This window comes from Neofelis nebulosa, chromosome 12 (genome assembly GCF_028018385.1).
Source record: "Neofelis nebulosa isolate mNeoNeb1 chromosome 12, mNeoNeb1.pri, whole genome shotgun sequence".
Lineage (NCBI taxonomy): Eukaryota > Metazoa > Chordata > Mammalia > Carnivora > Felidae > Neofelis > Neofelis nebulosa.
The window spans coordinates 66028301-66046884 of NC_080793.1; the positions used below are offsets into that span (position 1 = coordinate 66028301).

An 18584-nucleotide genomic window follows, 5' to 3' on the forward strand; every position below is an offset into this window, starting at 1 on the left:
CTACATCTGACTTCTCTTGGCAGCAGCTGGTAGGAGCTAAGTTCTGGCTATCTTCTTTGGATGGTGCTCTTGTCTTCCAGTAGCCTCAAGCCCATCTGATTGCTTTACTCATTTAACTTACCCATTCTGGTTATTTTAATTCATGACCTTTGTCTGAAGTAATTTAGTAACACTTGAATCATTTTGAAATGCATTCAGTTGTCAAAGTAATACCTAGGGGGGAAAATGGGTAATTCTGAACAAATTTATCATACTTATTGTGGAAATTGCTACAATAATCTTTGTTCTCTGGTAAGTTCAAGGTTCATACTGTAGAAACTTTATTATTCCTGAACAATAATATGCTATATATCCTTCAGAAATCAGAGCTTTTGTCCTATTGGCTTTTAAAAAAATTAATTGATTTTATAAGCATGGATTTTTTTTTAATTTCTTTTGGTTTCTTGGTTCATTTGTAGTAGTACTTTGGTCATAAGCCCTGTTCAGTGTGTTCTGCACTTTCCAAATTATTCTCATACAGATTGTATTTGATTCTGATAGTAACCACATGTGCCAAGGTAAGAGAAGCATTAAAAAAAGAAGAAAAATAGAGTGGAGGCTTCTCAAAAAAATTAATTTGGACCAGGATTAGAAGTTCCTGAGAGATGACCCAAAAAGAGGATAGTGCTGAAGAACTTCTGGGGTTACTTCTGTTTTTGTGATTTTTGAATATGTCTTAGTTATTACAGCATGATAACCTTTTCAGTTTCTAAAGGAGCCGAGCATTTCTGGTTACCCATACTGAACTTATTTTAGCAGAAAACATTCACCTTCAATAATAACTTCTCTTTGAAATGTTTACAGAGAAGGAAACTGAGGTTAGTGGCAAAGCTGTTGATCATTACCCCCAGAAACTGACTCTGGTCTGGTGCTCTTCTCATTGCATCGGCAGCCCCATGGCCAAGGATTGCTGATGCTCCCTATTGGAATATTCTTGAGCCAAGTCTTTGGCAGACTTTTTTTGTTGCATCTTTCTACTGTGTAAATAAAGGTATTAGAAGAAATGTAGTTTTTTGAATACTGCCCAACCAGTTTCTGCTTGGTAACTTGCCCTGAGACACTGTGAATGCCAGCAAGTAAATTAGATCCACAGTGTATTTGATATGCATATTTTCTCCCCAAACAAAATTTGAATTCCACAAACACAAATTGAGTCATTTTCTAAATGTTTGTATATGAATGGAAGTTTCTGTCCTATCCTTCTGTAACCAATACCATAAAACTTCTTAAGGTCTATGATGCATTTGTTGTACAATGTTAATCCAAAACAAAACTTTATTCTGACTAAATTTGTAGCTATAGAGAGATACCAAACTCATTTCCATTGATCAGTACAACATGTTTGTACCAACCAGATCTAAAAAATCTGTAAAGGAGTGCCATGCTGTAAAGATCTTATTATAGTTGTAAACACAAGTGCAGCTGTTACAAATCTAGCAAAACCTCAGATTAAACAATTTAAAATTTACTGAAGATGACATTCCAGAGCCATTTTTCATAATATAAACACTCTGGGACATGCCTTTGAAATGAGTGGGATTGTCATTAATATTAATGCCACTGAATTCAAGGCTGGGAAGTCATTTCTTTTTGAGCTTTATTTTCACTCCTAATTTTGGAATAGAATATGTTTTTAACCTGAAGTGTGGCATGTTTATTCACACCCTGAAAAAACTTGATCCTATTGCTTTTAAATTGTAGGAATGCAAAAATACGGTATAAGTATTTTATTCTTTATTTAAGGTCTCTTAAATTAGTTTGTTAGAATTAAGTTTGGCAAAAATTAGCTGTTAATGGAATCCAATTGCCTTAGTCAATTAAAAAAAGTAAAAGGAGTTGGTATTTTAGAATTATATCAGTTTGACAATTTAGAATGCTGTATTTAAGGGAAGAATTTTATTCTAAATGATTTTGAGCATGTTTCTTGTGGTCTTGTCTTTCAGCTAGACTGCGGTAGGACAAGTTTTCAAAATCTGCACTGCTCTAATTTGTTTTTCTCCTTATTTTCCACTTAAGTGTGGTTACTGGTGGGGTATCAGTTGAGCAATACAGTATTTTCTAGAGCTACGTTCTGTGCTTTGATTTCTTATGAAATCTGGTATGATTTTTTTGTGTCAAATTTAAGAGTATACAAGAGTCCACTGGAAGCTCTTTGAATGAACTGGGTCAAATAGTTCTGGGAGTGTGTGTGATTGTTTTGCTTTTGTTTGCTTATTTATTGATGACTGCGTTTTAAAATTCCATTTGCCTTTACTGAATTACTCTACTGGACTGTTGAGGAAGCCTCTAATTTGGGTAATAGAACAGTTAAATGATTATTGCTAAACTATCCTTAGTCCTTGATTAAAAAGAGGCAACATTTTTATCAAGAGGAGACAGTTGACTCTCCCTTATTTACATTAGTTCTTCAATTTTTGTTAAACATTTTCTCATCTGAAGAATTGAAGCCAACCGTTGTCAAATACCGTGTTGTAACCTAAAGTTGGTAACTGGAAGCGCAGAGCTGATCAGAAGAACTGGCTTTTTCTATCAGTGTAGAAGACTGGTGTATACCTCAATGATTGCTGTTGCTTTTGTCTCCTCCTTTCTTTTTTCTTTCCTTTTTTTTTCTTTTTAATTTAAGAGTTTGTGGAGGTTTCTTTGAATTCTTTCAGCATTTACATAAAATTCTGCATTTTGGGAAGGAAATCTGGGCAGATACAAAAGCTTCTTTTCCTGTTTTAAAACTTTTCTCAGTAATTCTAGGATTTTCCTTTATTATCATCTATTCTTCTATCCTTTCTCTGATACCACATCTTCTTGTTTCTCTTTCTAGGTTTATTCCCTGCTTTTGGTGGTGGATATCCTCTAGTATCTTCTTAAATGGTGTGTGAAAGGTGAGTTATTTACTGGTCACTGCCTACTGAATGTATCATTATTCTAGTCACACTTGATTGATAGTTTGATGAATATAGAATTCCATGTTGGAAACAATTTTCCTTCAAAATTGTGAAGGCATTGTTGCATTTCCATTTACCTTCCAATGTTTTTACAATTTTATGTGGTGTGCTATGGTGTGCTATGATGTTCCTTTCATCCAATGTATTAGGTACTTGGTTTGCCCTTTAAATCTGGAGACTCTTGTCTTTTAGTTCTGAGAAAATTTGTTTTCACTGTATCCTCTCCTCCATTTTCTTTGGAGCTCCTTTGTGTGGAATTTGATCTCCAGGACTGATCCTCTGATTTTCTTATCTTTCTCTCACATTGTCTTTTCTGTTTTCTCTCACATTGTCTTTTTGCTCTACTTATGGGAAATTTTTTCAAATTTAAATTCTTTCTTTTCTTTTAACAAATTTTTTTTTAATGTGTATTCATTTTTTTGAGAGAGAGCGCGCGCATATGCATGCGTGCCAGTGGGGGCAGAGGGGGCAGAGAGAGAGGGAGACATAGAATCTGAAGCTGGCTCCAGGCTCTGAACTGTTAGCACAGAGCCTGACGCAGGGCTCGAACTCATGAACCGGGAGATCATGACTTGGCCGAAGCCAGACACTTAACCGCCTGAGCCACCCAGGCTCCCCTAAATTCTTTTTTTTCTATTGAGTTTTTCATTTCTACTATGGTATGTTTAATTTCCAGAATCATTCTCTGAATGTTCTTTTGTTAATATTCTGTCCTTATGTCATGGGTATAGTGTTATTTCTTTTGTATTCTGAAAATGTTAACGTTAAGACTTTTGGAAAAAGATTTTAAAGTCTTTTTCCTTCTCCCCACCCCCCCTTGTGACTTCCATGTTGCTTTTTATCTGTATATTTTGGTTTCCTCTTTTATGTTAGAGGTTTCTTCAGATGTCTGGTAATCAGTCCTTGGTTGTATGCTTATATTTGCAACAGGGAACTAAAAATCTCATTCTGAGTGCATGGGAGACACTTAACTGACTTAGATTCCCATTGAGATGGTCAGGTTTGGCCAAGTTTTGGGGAACTCTCACATATCAGTAGGCATATCAGAGTTGCTTGTCAACTGTAAGTCAGATTGAGTGGGGTAGGAAATTTGGGGAGGGGGCAGATTTCAGCATTCAGTATCCCAGTTTACATGTTTTTATGTAATTCCTAACCCTGTACCTCTACCCCACCCCATTCACTGCCCCCATTTGTTGAATTGTAGCTCTGCTCTCAACTGTGGCTATTGACTCCTGGTCCAGAGACCCTACGTTTTATCATCTCCAGAAAATAAATCACCTCTTTTTGGTCAGGTTGGGGCTGGACTGCCAAGAGTTGGAATGATGTGGAAATGTGGATATCTAACTGCCTCTTAGATAGACTTCAAACCAGTTGACTTTATTTTTGGTGTCCTTCATCCCTATTTCCAGATGTCCCAGATTTCTTTATTTCCTGATCTTGTTAGTGGTCCAGCAGTATAAAATGGGGTGTACAATGAGCTGGTTTTAGCTTTCTTGTTGTCCCTCTGGGATTCTGTTTTTTCCAGTCTATTAAGTCAGTCACCACTTGTCTATCTGCTTTCTAGCTTGTGCATTCTATTACTGTTTTCTCCTTTTCTATTTTCTTCATCCATGTAAGTTTATGCCTTAAAAAAAAGAAAGAAAGAAAGAAAGAAAGAAAGAAAGAAAGAAAGAAAGAAAGAAAGAAAAAGAAAAGTAAATTTCTTTATTGTCATCTTTATAGGGTTTCAGGAAGGATTGAAACCTGTGTTTATTAGTCTGGCCATCTATATCTGGACGTTCCTCCAGCAAACACCTCTCTTTTTTCTTAAATATATGTTTTCTGTATATATTTTCTCCCTAAAATGGCTTGCTTGTTATTCCAAACTGTGTTTTGAAAATTCTGATTCATATATAACTAATAAATTGGGATTACCGGTAGTGACATTTCTATATGCAGCCATGCTACCAGCAAGGTGTTCCATTCTGTTTGCTGCAGGTCTGATAGATGGATGATGATATTAATTTATTGAATGAATATTTATTAAATATCTGGTTTGTGCATAGCTTTGCACCAGGCTCTACTATAATAGTGAACTACTAAATAAGAACAGGGTAGGCTGTAATACCAAAAAGACATGTTAAAGAAAGAATTCAGAGTCTTCTAGAACTTAGGATTGCTGTGATATAGTAGCTGTAGACATATCAATTGAACTGTAAAGCAAACAGACCTAGATGATCTTTTTGAACACACATGTTAAGAAGATTATCAGTCTGAGTGATTGGTAGGCTCCATAGATCTATTTGTCCTCTAAGTGGTTGGAAGTAAGATTCTGGGGCTTAGGACAGGTGATAGAGCTGAACTTAAAGGTGGATGGATCATTGGTAGAAGCTCATGTTATGAAAGTAAATGGAATGGTTTGTGGAAAGTGAGATGAAAGAGGCCAGAAGATGGAACCCCCTGGATCACTAACATTTATGGGTATTTGGAGGAAGAAGTTTACAGGCAGATAGAGTGCTCTGTAGCTTCTTCCCTTGTAGAAAGATCAAGTAAAATGAGGCTGAACATGGAGAAGTGCTTGGGAACACTATTTTTACTAAAAGATTTAGGAAACAAACAGTTTTATATTAAGAAAAAAACCCCGCCCCTATCTCTTAGAGAATATTCACCCCAGTTATAGAAGCCCTGATATATAGAGAGGTGATGATCATCTTAGCCTGATTGTGATAATTGTAGAAAATGGACTGGATAAGGCCAGGGCTGAAAGAATTATGGGTTGGAGTGGAACCTGGGAAGATTAAAATATAGGTATATGGAGTTCTTTTAGTAGGGATAGATGTTTGGTGATGTGAGTTAAGAAAGTGCATTGATTGAAGTGTTAGAGGTCTTCCAGACTACTCCAGCTTTGATGATTGACTAGGAAGACTTCATAGAATTCAGTTGTCCTCATGATTATGATTGATTACAGGGAAAGGACACCAAGCAAGATCAGCGATGGGAGAAGATGGATGGGATGAAGTCCAGAGGAAACCAGGCACAAGCTTCTAAAGAGTCTTTTCCCTTTGTAGTCAGACAGGACATATTTCCTCCAGCAGAATTGTGACAACGTGTATAATGTCATCCCTCAGGGAAGCTCATTAGAGAGAATCAGTGCCCAAGGTTCTTACTGGGGGCTGATCACATAGTCATCCTCTGCCTAGCAGGTACCAAATTCCAGACCCTTAGTAGGAAAGTAGATGTTCAGCAAAGATCACATTGTCTGTACAGCTTAGGCACTGTGAGTCCCTCTTAATAGTTAGGGAGGTGGGAACTCTTTCAGTATCCAAGTTCCCAGAGTCTAGCCGAGTGCCAGTGTTACAAACACTCCTTTCTGAGGAGATGAGTTTTAGGCCTGCTGTGTTAATTCTTTTTTGCACAGTCATTTTAGGAGTTAAGCCATTTGGAGGGTCCAAGTTAAGTTTTAACCTTGGTAAATTGCAAAGGTGTCTGATGGCAGGGTTAGAGTCCTGCACAGGTGTAAACTGGTGGTGTGGTAAGTACAGGCAAACGACTAATAACCTTCTAGAAGATTATGAATTCAGGGTGAGAAATATATTCCACGGAATATTAGAACTCATGATAAAAAAGGTAATTATGGGTGAGTGGAAGGTTATGCTACAGACTGAATTTTGCCTCCATCTATTCCCTGCCGATTCATATGTTGAAGCCCTGATGTGACTGTGTTTGGAGATCAGGCCTTTAGAGGCAGTAATTAAGCTTAAATGAGGTCATAAGGGTGGGGTCAGAATCTGGATTAGTGCTTTAATGGAAGGGGAAGGGAGATCTCTTTCTCTGCATGTGCACAAACAAGAGGTCATGTGAGCATACAGAGACGGTACCCATCCACAAGCCAGGAAGAGGAACCTCACCAGGAACCGAGTCATCCAGAACCTTGATCATGAGCTTGCCAGCTTCTAAAACTAAGAAAATAAACAGTGTTGCCACGCTGTTTTTGTTATGGTAGCCTGAGCAGCGTAAGGCAGTTTGGGATCAGATGAGGACCTCAGCTTTATCAAGGTGAACTCTGTGTGGAGCAGGAGAATATTAACATGGCACTGGGTTTCTGTTTCTGTTGATTTTTGGTGATTTGCTGGATACTTTTTTTGTCTGTTTGCTTTTTACTTAGCTAACTCATCCCCATACCACCCTTTTTGAATTAGCATAAGTTATTAAACCAGGGTTCTGGATCTGTGCCTTCCAGTATCATAGTCAGTAGCCACATTTGCTTCTGTAAATTTAAATTCATTGGAATAAAATAAAATAAAAAATTCATTTCTTCACTTGTACCTGCCACATTTCATGTGTTCAGTAGCCACATGTGGCTAGTGGCTATCTTAGTGGATAACATAGACATGGATAGAATATTACCATCATTGCATACAGTCTTGCTGGGCAGCACTTTTCTAGATTGTTGCTTCACAACAATTCTCTCTTCTTTATTTTCTGTCTTGGTGGTTCTGAGCTTTTCCAGGTTCAAGGCATACTTCTGACTACTAAGATTTTTGATGGGCTTCTGAAAAATTTTAAAACAACACTAAGAAATGAACAATAGTTGCAGTGCAAATTCGGCTAAAGCCGAATGCCGAGTCTATGTGTCAAGCAGAGTCTATAACAGTATCTGCGATTATCATGCTATTCATTTGGTCACTTTTCTGCAGTATGTGCCTTTAAAAGAGATGTTTTCTATCTCTAATGGGTTTGCTTATATATCCATAGGACAAAGAACTTGGATAAGCACACATTTGTTCTCTGATACCTGTTTTCCTGTTTTTCTCCTGGAAGTGATAAACAGGAAGCATCAGTAACCAGGCTGATTTGCTGTGAGCACTGGTTAGTCTGAGGAGTCCTAGGCCAAGGGTAGGTCAGTGAAAGCTGCAAATGATCTGGCATTGTTTGGAACAGATTGTTTCATGAGATAGTAAGTAAAATAATGGTCAGAAGCCTCTTAATTCTCCATGGTACCCCATTCTACCAGTCCATGTTGTTTGTGGGAGCTGTTCTTGAGAATCCTCAGAACAACCCTGTGAGGTAGGTATTATTTCATTTCTGAAGCCAAGTGAAGGCAGCATTCAGAAATTTCATATAATTTGCCCTGGGTCACCAACTAGTAAACAGAGATGCTGGATTCAAACCTTTCCGTTGGTCTTCACAGCTTGTGTTTTTTCCACCATAATGCAGCTGGACTTGGCCAGGGGCCCCATCTCCCCACTGGGTGGGAAATAGCTCTCTCAAAGCTGTGTTCTTTATAAAAGGGGTTCTTTGTAAATTCCGAACACATTTAACTCCAGGTAAGACTGAATGACCTAGAAAGGGATATTTATCCTTTTATTTTAAGGGATCATTGTTGTTTTTATTTTAATTACATTGAAAACAGAGAGACTTTTTTTTTTTTAAAGGAGAAGAATCACTCATTATACCAGCACTTATTTTGGAATCATTTTCCCCTGCTTATACAGACACATATCATGTATTATACATATTTGTCTGCAGCTTCCTCATTTGACTTAGGAAGTTAGGATGAACATCTCTCTAAGTCGGTCAGGAATAGTCATTTTGTAGTTAACTGCTCTGTTACTTGAAAAATGTATTTTGTTTTTTAAATGGTTATTGTTATACCCACTTTAACTACTCTTCTCCATTTTAGCCTCTAGGTCTGTTTTTTCTTTGGGGTTAGTGAGAAACAATTGCAAGACAGGAACAAAGTCTTAAATTTGGTGGCACTCAGCACCAAATAATTCCAGATGTTTGCTTTTCCCTGCATATAGAAAGAACTCAGTCTGATGCTGTGTTTGTTCTTCTCATCCTCCCTTGTCTTTATTTCTCTTCCATTTCATTTAATTTTAACCTCAATACCAGACTTGTTTTGTGCAGTCCTTGGCCTGCTGCTGTGCTGTCTTTGCCACTGGCTCTCCCTCCAGCCCCCAGTCACTGATGTGTTTCTTGGCAGGGAACAGAAATGATGGTGGTCCTCTCGGTTGACTCCGGAGCACCCCAAGTCAGCAGTAATACTTGGCATAACAAGTACCAGGGTGGGATAACCACACATCCCTGGCCTGGGATTTAAAAGTTGTTAGTTGTCCTGTGAGCTGTGGTTTAGCGATCTACTTAAGGGAGAGATTGAATTTATTTCTTACAGGCTTCTTTTTCTTGGTCATCGTCTGGTATTATTGCCTTATTATTATTTTATTCCCTTTTATTATCTTTGGCTCAAATTTTCCTTTTAGCCATTTTTCTTTGATCATTTTTTCTTATCTTCCCCTTTGTGATTCTTTAGACTTCTCTATTTTATTTATTAAAAAAAATTTTTTAATGTTTATTTATCTTTGAGACAGACACAGAGCATGAGCTGGGGAGGAGCAGAGAGAGAGGGAGACACAGAATTCAAAGCAGGCTCCAGGCTCTGAGCTGTCAGCACAGAGCGCAATGCGGGGCTCAAACTCATGAACTGCGAGATCATGACCTGAGCCCAACTTGGACATTTAGCAGATGGAACCACCCAGGCGCCCCTGGACTTCTCTTTTTTAAATCAGCCTTATGCTAATCTGATTTTCCTTCTGCTTGAATCTAATCTGATTTTTCATTGGCTCGGGACAGGGAGGGTAAGGTGAGGAAGGTGGAGGTAAATACTCCACCTGAGAATTGTTTAATACAAAACAAAGTATTTGATTCCTTGTGTTTGAGAGACCATAGAATAAGCTAGCCACTAATATCAAATGGTTTTTGAATGCAGTCTTACAAAAAGAAGACTGATAAGTCCCTACCTCTAGGAGTTCAGGATGCATTGTGGGAGAGAGGAGCACACCACGTAGGAAGTGTAAGAAAAATATGTCAGCAAAGGTAAACCAACATGTGAGGGAGAAACTGTACTAGGAGATGCATTGTGAATGGCTGATAGAGAAAAATGGAAAGGCTTTCAGAAGCAGATAAGTTTTCAGCATATAGAGATGTTTTATGTTGGTGATAAATAGAGCTATACTGTTAACTTTTATTTGAAGAAAGGTTAAATATTGACTACGGGAAAGAACCTATTCTGGGGCTTGGAAAACAAGGTTTTGTACTCAGAAGACAATTAAATATAGCTAACAACTTTAGTACTGAACTGCATAAGTTTTTACTTTTTTTTTATTTTTAAAATGTGGCTGGAATATTGTTATTTATTATATGTAACATGTCTAGCAATAGAATAATTGTTAGTGAAGCATTTAAAGAGATACACAGATGAATCAGAATTTCTTAAAATAACATTTTTTTCTTCTTTGGGGAAATCCTAGTTAAAACTGGAAAAACTTCAAGCTTTATTACAGCTCATTACAAATTTTGGGAATTTTGATATTGTCCAGCAAAAACTTCAGTAGATTTTAGAAACTAGTTATTAATTGACCTCAGTTCTGCACATTTTTGTTGTTTTGCAAGAGTACCCTTAAGGTTTAAATCAAGTTAAAAGTAGGGTAAATGGTGTGTGCCTGTAAGGTCAGACTAAAACTATATTTTTTCCTGTCAGCACCTGAGTAGAAAAAAACTAGTTTAAGAACTTGACTATAGTTTAGAATCTTACACAAAACCACATATACTATAGTACTTTTAAAACCTGGATCCAAAATGTAGAATCATTTTGTTTTATAGAACTTAAAACTACATCTGATATTACTATGTCTGTGCTGTCCTGATACAGTTTTGGATTGCATTAGTGGTACAAGAATGATTCCTGTATTTAAGTAGCGTACACTGCACAGATGGTATCAGTTTTGAATCTACTAAGTAAAAGAAAACTAGAACAACGATTTGCCAGTTCATTTTTACTGATTTTTATTTATTTTGGATGACTGTAGTCACTGTAAAGGTGGCAGACTGAACCTGGAAACTAGAGCCAAGAACAGAGTGGGTGGGCGCCCCTCCTGTTCTCTACCACATGTCTGCTAATTTTTCCCGGGAGAACTAGCGTGAGTTCTCTCGGGGTCTAAGACTTTGCTCCTTAACATAATACTGCCATGATTAACCCCCTCTCCCCTCCTTGTTTCTTCAATTAAGTGTCTACAGGTCAATTAAACCCTCCGTAGTTCTTACATCCCTATTGTTCTTTGCCTAGTCTTTTTTTCTTATCATCCCTGGATTATGTCATCCATTTCCATGGCTTTCATTACTTTCTATGTGTGGATGGTTCCCACATCTATGTCTTTAGCTCAGATCTGTCTCCTATAGCCCATTGCTTGTTGGACATTTTCGTTTGGAGGTCCCAAGTATCTTGTACTCAATATGTCCTAAACTGAACTCATCTTTCTTTCCAAGCAAATCCTTACTCCTCTGTTCCCTCCTTCAGTGCATGATGGTACTGTACACCTAGTTCTCTAATCAGAAACCTGAGCACCATCCTTAATTCCTCCGTATACTTTTTTTGCTGTGTTCAGTCGGACACTAAATATCGCATTACCCTACATCTTAAGTGTTTCTTGGGGTGCCTGGGTGGCTCAGTCGGTTAAGTGTCCGACTTCAACTCAGGTCATGATCTCGTGGTCCGTGAATTCAAGCCCCACATTGGGCTCAGTGTGGACAGCTCAGAGCCTGGAGCCTGCTTCGGATTCTGGGTCTCCCTCTCTCTCTGCCCCTCTCCCGCTTGCACTCTGTCTCTCCCTCTCAAAAATAAATAAACATTTAAAAAATGTTTTTATAAGCGTCTCTCATATCTAGGCACTTTTCTCCATTTTTTCATGCCATTCAACTAGGCCTTGGGTAACTAGAAGATAGGTCTTTCTGTTTCCCCTTCTAGCCCATTTTCTACACTGCTTCTGTGTGATCTTTCTAAAACACAAATCTGATTATATCACTTTGGTGCTAAACATTCTTCAGTTGCTCTTATAGGAGCATTTCTATTGCTCTTACAGGAAAATCCAAGGTCCTTACCACATCTTATAAGGTCCTTTCAAATTCATCTGCTTACCTGAGCAAGGTGACAACCTTGATTAGATTTGCTTTTCAGGCACTTGGGTGGCTCTGTTGAATGTCAAACTCTTGATTTCAGCCCAGGTCATGATCCCAGGGTCGTGGGATGGAGTCCCTCATCAGGCTCCATGCTGAGGTTAGGGTCTGCTTCGGATTCTCTCTCTCTCTCTCTCTCTCTCTCTCTCTCTCTCTCTCTCTCTCTTTCTCTCTCTGCTCCTCTCCCTTGCTCGCAATCTCTCTCTCCCTCTCTCTCTTTCAAGTTAAAAAAAAAATTGCTTTTATAGTCTGAAGTCCCTCTAACACCATTCATGCAATTTTATTGTGATCTATTGTCCCTTAGTAAGCCCCTGTCAGATCTGTGCACCCTTCTTCCTAAAGATAAATCATGCATATTGCAGCAGGTAGTTGTAATGGTTGACAGATTCCTCTGAGAAGTCTCCATCTAGAAGTTATGCTTGATATGCTGTTTTTATTACAAACTATAGAGAATCTATCTGCTGATCATGACTGAGATAAAGTAATGGAGGTGATTAGATGTCACCACAGCCTGTCATTTTTCCCCAGAAGTAATAAAAGAGTTAACCATCTGCTACTTGTGAAGCAGGTTTTCAAACAGGCCAAAAGAGGTTGACTGTAGGAAAGGTACATTATTTCTCGCCCAAGAGAATGGGATTCCTGAAAGTCTTGGGAAGAAAAGAAGGAAGGAACAAAGGAATGAATGTCACCAGTAGAGGGATAAAAATGGTGAGGTCATAGTACAAAAGCATTAATAGAGTAGTCCTTCTGCTGGTCTCTATCTTGAGATGCCCTAAAATGTTTGTTTTCATTATTAAAAAAGAAGTCAGTGTAGGCGTCTCCCAGAGAAGGGAGCAATCTCTGATTTTGGCAAGACTGTAAAACAACTGCATTATGTCTTATTAATCTATGCTTTGTCTGAAGACAGGTCCTCTTACCTCAGTCTTTTACAAATGCTCTTCCCTCTGCTTGGAACATTCTACCTACTGTTTGAACACCTGTATATGGTTCAGGTCTCTTTCCCTATAAACCTTGCTTGACACCCCAAGTTTAGGTTAAGTGCTCTGCTGAGTGTCCTGTGCCATAGAATGCTTCTTATACTGCAGCTTTAGTTTATGGTTTAAGTTCACTGATACGACTAATTTTATTATTTGAGATGAAAGGGGTTTCAGGAATGTTTTCCAGAGGATTGACTAGAATCATGAGACATTTCTCCGCTCCACCACTAAAGCCATGAATTTTCTTTAAACTTAATTACAATTTTGAAATATTTGTGATATACCATACTATCAGATATTCTGTGAATGAGAGCCAGCCAATCTGAGTCCAGTTGTGAATGTCTTGAATGTGAATGCCAGTATTCACATTTGATATTCTTTTTTTCTTACGTTTATGTATTTATTTTTGAGATGGGGGGGAGGAGCAGAGAGAGAGGGAGAGAGAATCCCAACAGGCTTTGTGCTGTCAGAGCAGAGCCTGTCACTGGGTCAAACCTGTGAACGGTGAGATTGTGACCTGAGCCGAAATCAAGAGTTGAATGCTTAACCACCTGAGCCACCCAGGAGCCCAAATAGTTCTTTCAAATGTGATTTTCTTTTCTACTTACTTTACCAAAGCCGTCTTTGTCATCCAGAGGACATCTGGCTCTTTGTTATTTTCCTAGAAATGAAGCCTCCTCATACATTAAATCAGTATATTTTTATTGTTGTATCATTTTAAATAGGAATTAATATAGAGAGGTTTTAATATACAGCAGACTCTTGATATTTTCAGATTTACCTCGTGCGGTTTTGACGGTTTGCAATTGATCTAAAAAATTGATGACATACACTAAGTTGTGATTTTGCTAAGTCTCATATTTGAGTAGTAGGTATGATAAGACAGATTTGGGGGCATGGAACATTGAGATAGTCAGTAAGCCTACCATACCCCTCAGAGTCTGCCTGTCGGGGTACCTTTGCTGTATACACATAATCAGAGCTTATACATTAGTTCTTATGAAACGATAAAGCATTTTTTTCATGGTTTCATAAAGCCAACTGCTAGTCCTTTGATGAAAGAGAAGAAATAACATTAAGATCTAAGGAAATGTTGGTTCTTGGTGTGAACAGTAAAGTTTTGGGTAAATTGAAGACTAGGATGTCTAATTAAGTTGTGGTTGTGAACTAAAATGAGAGTGAGTCCATGATAGTCATCAAGTTGGTGAACCTGTTTCAGTGAGTACCCTAACCAGTGTGAAAATTGCTCAAGTGAGTGGGAGAATGTGGAAGTTGGGTAGGTGATTCATTTGTGCTCTGAGGATATGAAGAATTTCATTATTCTTTATGTAAATATCTTTCTGTAGAAAGTCAGGGCTGGATAACAGATCCAAAATATCCAGTATTGAAGGTACTGTCAGTTCCTGAAATAAATTTTAATGTGAGTACAGTTTGATTTCATTATTTTAAGACATGATTTGATTTTCTTTGTGTAACACAGATTTAATGTGAAGCATCAATCCATCATAGTGCTAGGGACAATTTTCCTTTTGCATTCTAGAAGATGAAGATGTTATAGTCTGGAAATGTGCTCCGCACAGATGACAAAGGTGGAGACAAAGACAGTGATGAAGAACATGAGTAAGCTATGTGTGATGTCCATAACTCTAGTGAAGTAGTCTAATATTAGAAGTTGCTAACTGACATGTTCATCACTTGTGATATATTAATGAAGTGGAGTTTTAAGAATGCCTGAGTGGGGGTGCCTGGGTGGCTCAGTCGGTTAAGCATCTGATTGTTGATTTCAGTTGAACAGTTTGTGAGTTCCAGCCCCATGCACTGACAGTATGGAGCTGCTTGGGATTCCTTCTCTCTCCCTCTCTGTCTGCCCCTTCCCTGCTCACTTGCTCTCTCTCTCAAAGTAAATAAACTTAGGTTTATAACATGCATCAATAAAAGAAAGGACAAGAACCATATGATCCTCTCAATAGATGCAGAGAAAGCATTTGACAAAATACAGCATCCTTTCTTGATAAAAACCCTCAAGAAGGTAGGGATAGAAGGACCATACCTTGAGATCATAAAAGCCATATATGAACGACCCAATGCTAATATCATCCTCAATGGGGAAAAACTGAGAGCTTTCCCCCTAAGGTCAGGAACAAGACAGGGATGTCCACTCTCGCCACTGTTATCCAACATAGTATTGGAAGTCTTAGCCTCTGCAATCAGACAACACAAAGAAGTAAAAGGCATCCATGTTGGCGAGGAGGAGGTCAAACTTTCACTCTTTGCAGATGACATGATACTCTATATGGAAAACCTAAAAGATTCCACCAAAAAACTGCTAGAACTGATTCATGAATTCAGCAAAGTTGCAGGATATAAAATCGATGCACAGAAATCAGTTGCATTCCTATACACCAAGAATGAAGCCACAGAAAGAGAAATCAAGGAATCGATCCCACTTACAATTGCACCAAAAACCATAATATAACCTAGGAATATAACCAAATCTAACCAAAGAGGTGAAAAATCTATACACTGAAAGCCACAGAAAGCTTATGAAAGGGGCGCCTGGGTGGCTCAGTCGGTTAAGCGTCCGACTTCAGCTCAGGTCACGATCTCGCCGTCCATGAGTTCGAGCCCCGCGTCGGGCTCTGGGCTGATGGCTCAGAGCCTGGAGCCTGCTTCCGATTCTGTGTCTCCCTCTCTCTCTGCCCCTCCCCGTTCATGCTCTGTGTCTGTCTCAAAAATAAATAAACGTTAAAAAAATTTTTTTAACAACAAAAAAAAAGAAATCTTATGAAAGAAATTGAAGACGACACAAAAAATTGGTAAAAAGATTCCATGCTCCTGGATAGGAAGAACAAATATTGTTAAAATGTTGATACTACCCAAAGCAATCTACATATTCAGTGCAATCCCTATCAAAATAACACCAGCATTCTTCACAGAGCTAGAACAAATAATCCTAAAATTGATATGGAATCAGGAAAGACCCCAAATAGCCAAAGCAATCTTGACAAAGAAAACCAAAGCAGGAGGCATCACAATCCCAGACTTCAAGCTATACTGCAAAGCTGTAATCATCAAGACAGTGTGGTACTGGCACAAGAACAGACACTCAGATTAATGGAACAGAATAGAGAACCCAGAAATGGACCCAAAAGTTATGGCCAACTAATCTTTGACAAAGCAGGAAAGAATATCCAATGGAATAAAGACAGTCTCTTCAGCAAGTGGTGCTGGAAAAACTGGACAGCGACATGCAGAAGAATGATCCTGGACCTCTTTCTTACACCATACACAAAAATAAACTCAAAATGGATGAAAGACCTAAGTGTACGACAAGAAGCCATTAAAATCCTCGAGGAGAAAGCAGGCAAAAACCTCTTTGATCTTGGCCGCAGCAACTTCTTACTCAACACGTCTCCGGAGGCAAGGGAAACAAAAGCAAAAATAAACTACTGGGACCTCATCAAAATAAAAAGCTTCTGCACAGCGAAGGAAACAATCAGCAAAACTAAAAGGCAACCGACAGAATGGGAGAAGATATTTGCAAATGACATATCAGATAAAGGGTTAGTTTCCAAAATCTACCAAGAACTTATCAAACTCAACACCCAAAAAACAAATAATCCAGCGAAGAAATGGGCAAAAGACATGAGCAGACACTTGTCCACATGAGAAAATGCTCCACATCAGTCATCATCAGGGAAGTACAAATCAAAACCACAATGAGATACCATCTTATACCTGTCAAAATGGCTAACATGAACAACTCAGGCAACAACAGATGTTGGCGAGGATGGGGAGAAAGAGGATCTCTTTTGCATTGTTGGTGGGAATGCAAGCTGGTGCAGCCACTCTGGAAAACAGTATGGAGGTTCCTTAAAAAAACTAAAAATAGAAGTACCCTAGGACCCAGCAATTGCACTACTAGGCATTTATCCACAGGATACAGGTGTGCTGTTTTTTTTTTTTTTTTTTAAATTTTTTTTTCAACATTTTTTATTTTATTTTTGGGACAGAGAGAGACAGAGCATGAACGGGGGAGGGGCAGAGAGAGAGGGAGACACAGAATCGGAAACAGGCTCCAGGCTCCGAGCCATCAGCCCAGAGCCTGACGCGGGGCTCGAACTCACGGACCGCGAGATCGTGACCTGGCTGAAGTCGGACGCTTAACCGACTGCGCCACCCAGGCGCCCCAGGTGTGCTGTTTTGAAGGGAGACATGCACCCCCATGTTTATCGCAGCACTATCAACAATAGCCAAAGTATGGAAAGAGCCCAAATGTCCATCGATGGATGAATGGACAAAGAAGATGTGGTATATATATACAATGGAGTATGACTCGGCAATCAAAAAGAATGAAATCTTGCCATTTGCAACTGCGTGGATGGAACTGGAGGGTATTATGCTAAATGAAATTAGTCAGAGAAAGACAAAAATCATATGACTTCACTCATATGAGGACTTTAAGAGACAAAACAGATGAACCTAAGGAAGGGAAACAAAATAATATAAAAACAGGGAGGGGGACAAAACAGAAGAGACTCATAAATATGGAGAACAAACTGAAGGTTACAGGAGGGTTTGGGAGGAGGGGATGGGCTAAATGCGTGAGGGGCACTAAGGAATCTACTCCTGAAATCATTGTTGTTCTAGATGCTAACTAATTTGGATGTAAATTTAAAAAAATAAAATTAAGAGTTTATAGCATGCTCTTTTGGATGTTTCATCTTGGGTGCAGCCATAAAGCATGAATAGTAATGTAAAGCACTGTCATTCATCATTTAGAATCACTTTGATACCTCTTAGTTCAGTAAATGGATGCTCCATGCTTCTGTAGTAATGATGTTATGTAACATTGAGTTGATTTTAATGGCAGAATTTTATATGACTTGGCTTTTTTTTTAAATGTTTATTTAATTTTGAGAGAGGGACAGAGTGTGAGCAGGGGAGGGTCAGAGAGAGAGGGAGACAACAGAATCTGAAGCAAGCTCTAGGCTCTGCTTCAGGTCGAGCCCGAGGCAGGCCCCAAACACACGAACCTTGAGATCATGACCTGAACTGAAGTCGTAGGCTAACCAACTGAGTCACCCAGGTGCCCCTGAAAAAACAAACAATCAAAAAAAAACCCTTCTTGAAATGGATACCTAACTGATTAATTTTAAAATATTATTATAAAATATACATAAACACAGAAGTTACCATTTTAATCATTTTTAAGTGTACCTTTCAGTGGTATTAGGTACATTCACATTGCTATATAACCATCACTACCATCCATTTTCAGAAACTTTCATCTTCCCCTAGTGAAACTGAACCCATTAAATAACAGCTCTTCTTTACCTCATCCCCCTGCCCAGCCCCTGGCAACCACCATTCTACTGTATGAATTTGACTATTCTAGCTACCTCTAAGAAGTGGAATCATAATATACTTGTCCTTTTGTGTCTGGTTTATTTCACTTAGCATATCTTATCTTCAAGGTCCATCCCTGTGGTAGCATGAATCAGAATTTCATTTCTTTTTAAAACTGAATAATTTTCGTGTGTGTGTGTGTTCACTATGTGTGTCAGTTCATTCGTTGATGGACATTTGTATTGTTTCCACCTTTTGGGTTTTGTGAATAATGCTGCTGTGAGCATGG

General features: G+C 38.6%; 1 protein-coding gene across 4 annotated transcripts in view; it reads left to right on the plus strand.

Moving 5' to 3' along the window:
* The window catches only part of FANCC (FA complementation group C), a 264563-nt gene that overhangs the window by 22097 nt on the left and 223882 nt on the right, over nucleotides 1-18584 (plus strand). For 3 of the 4 annotated variants that reach the window (XM_058695498.1, XM_058695504.1, XM_058695505.1), the window contains exon 2: nucleotides 2855-2915. The exons of the other annotated variant lie outside the window; for it this stretch is intronic. The gene's annotated coding sequence lies outside the window, so the exon portion shown is untranslated. The remainder of the gene's footprint in view (nucleotides 1-2854; nucleotides 2916-18584) is intronic. 4 annotated transcript variants of the gene reach the window in all.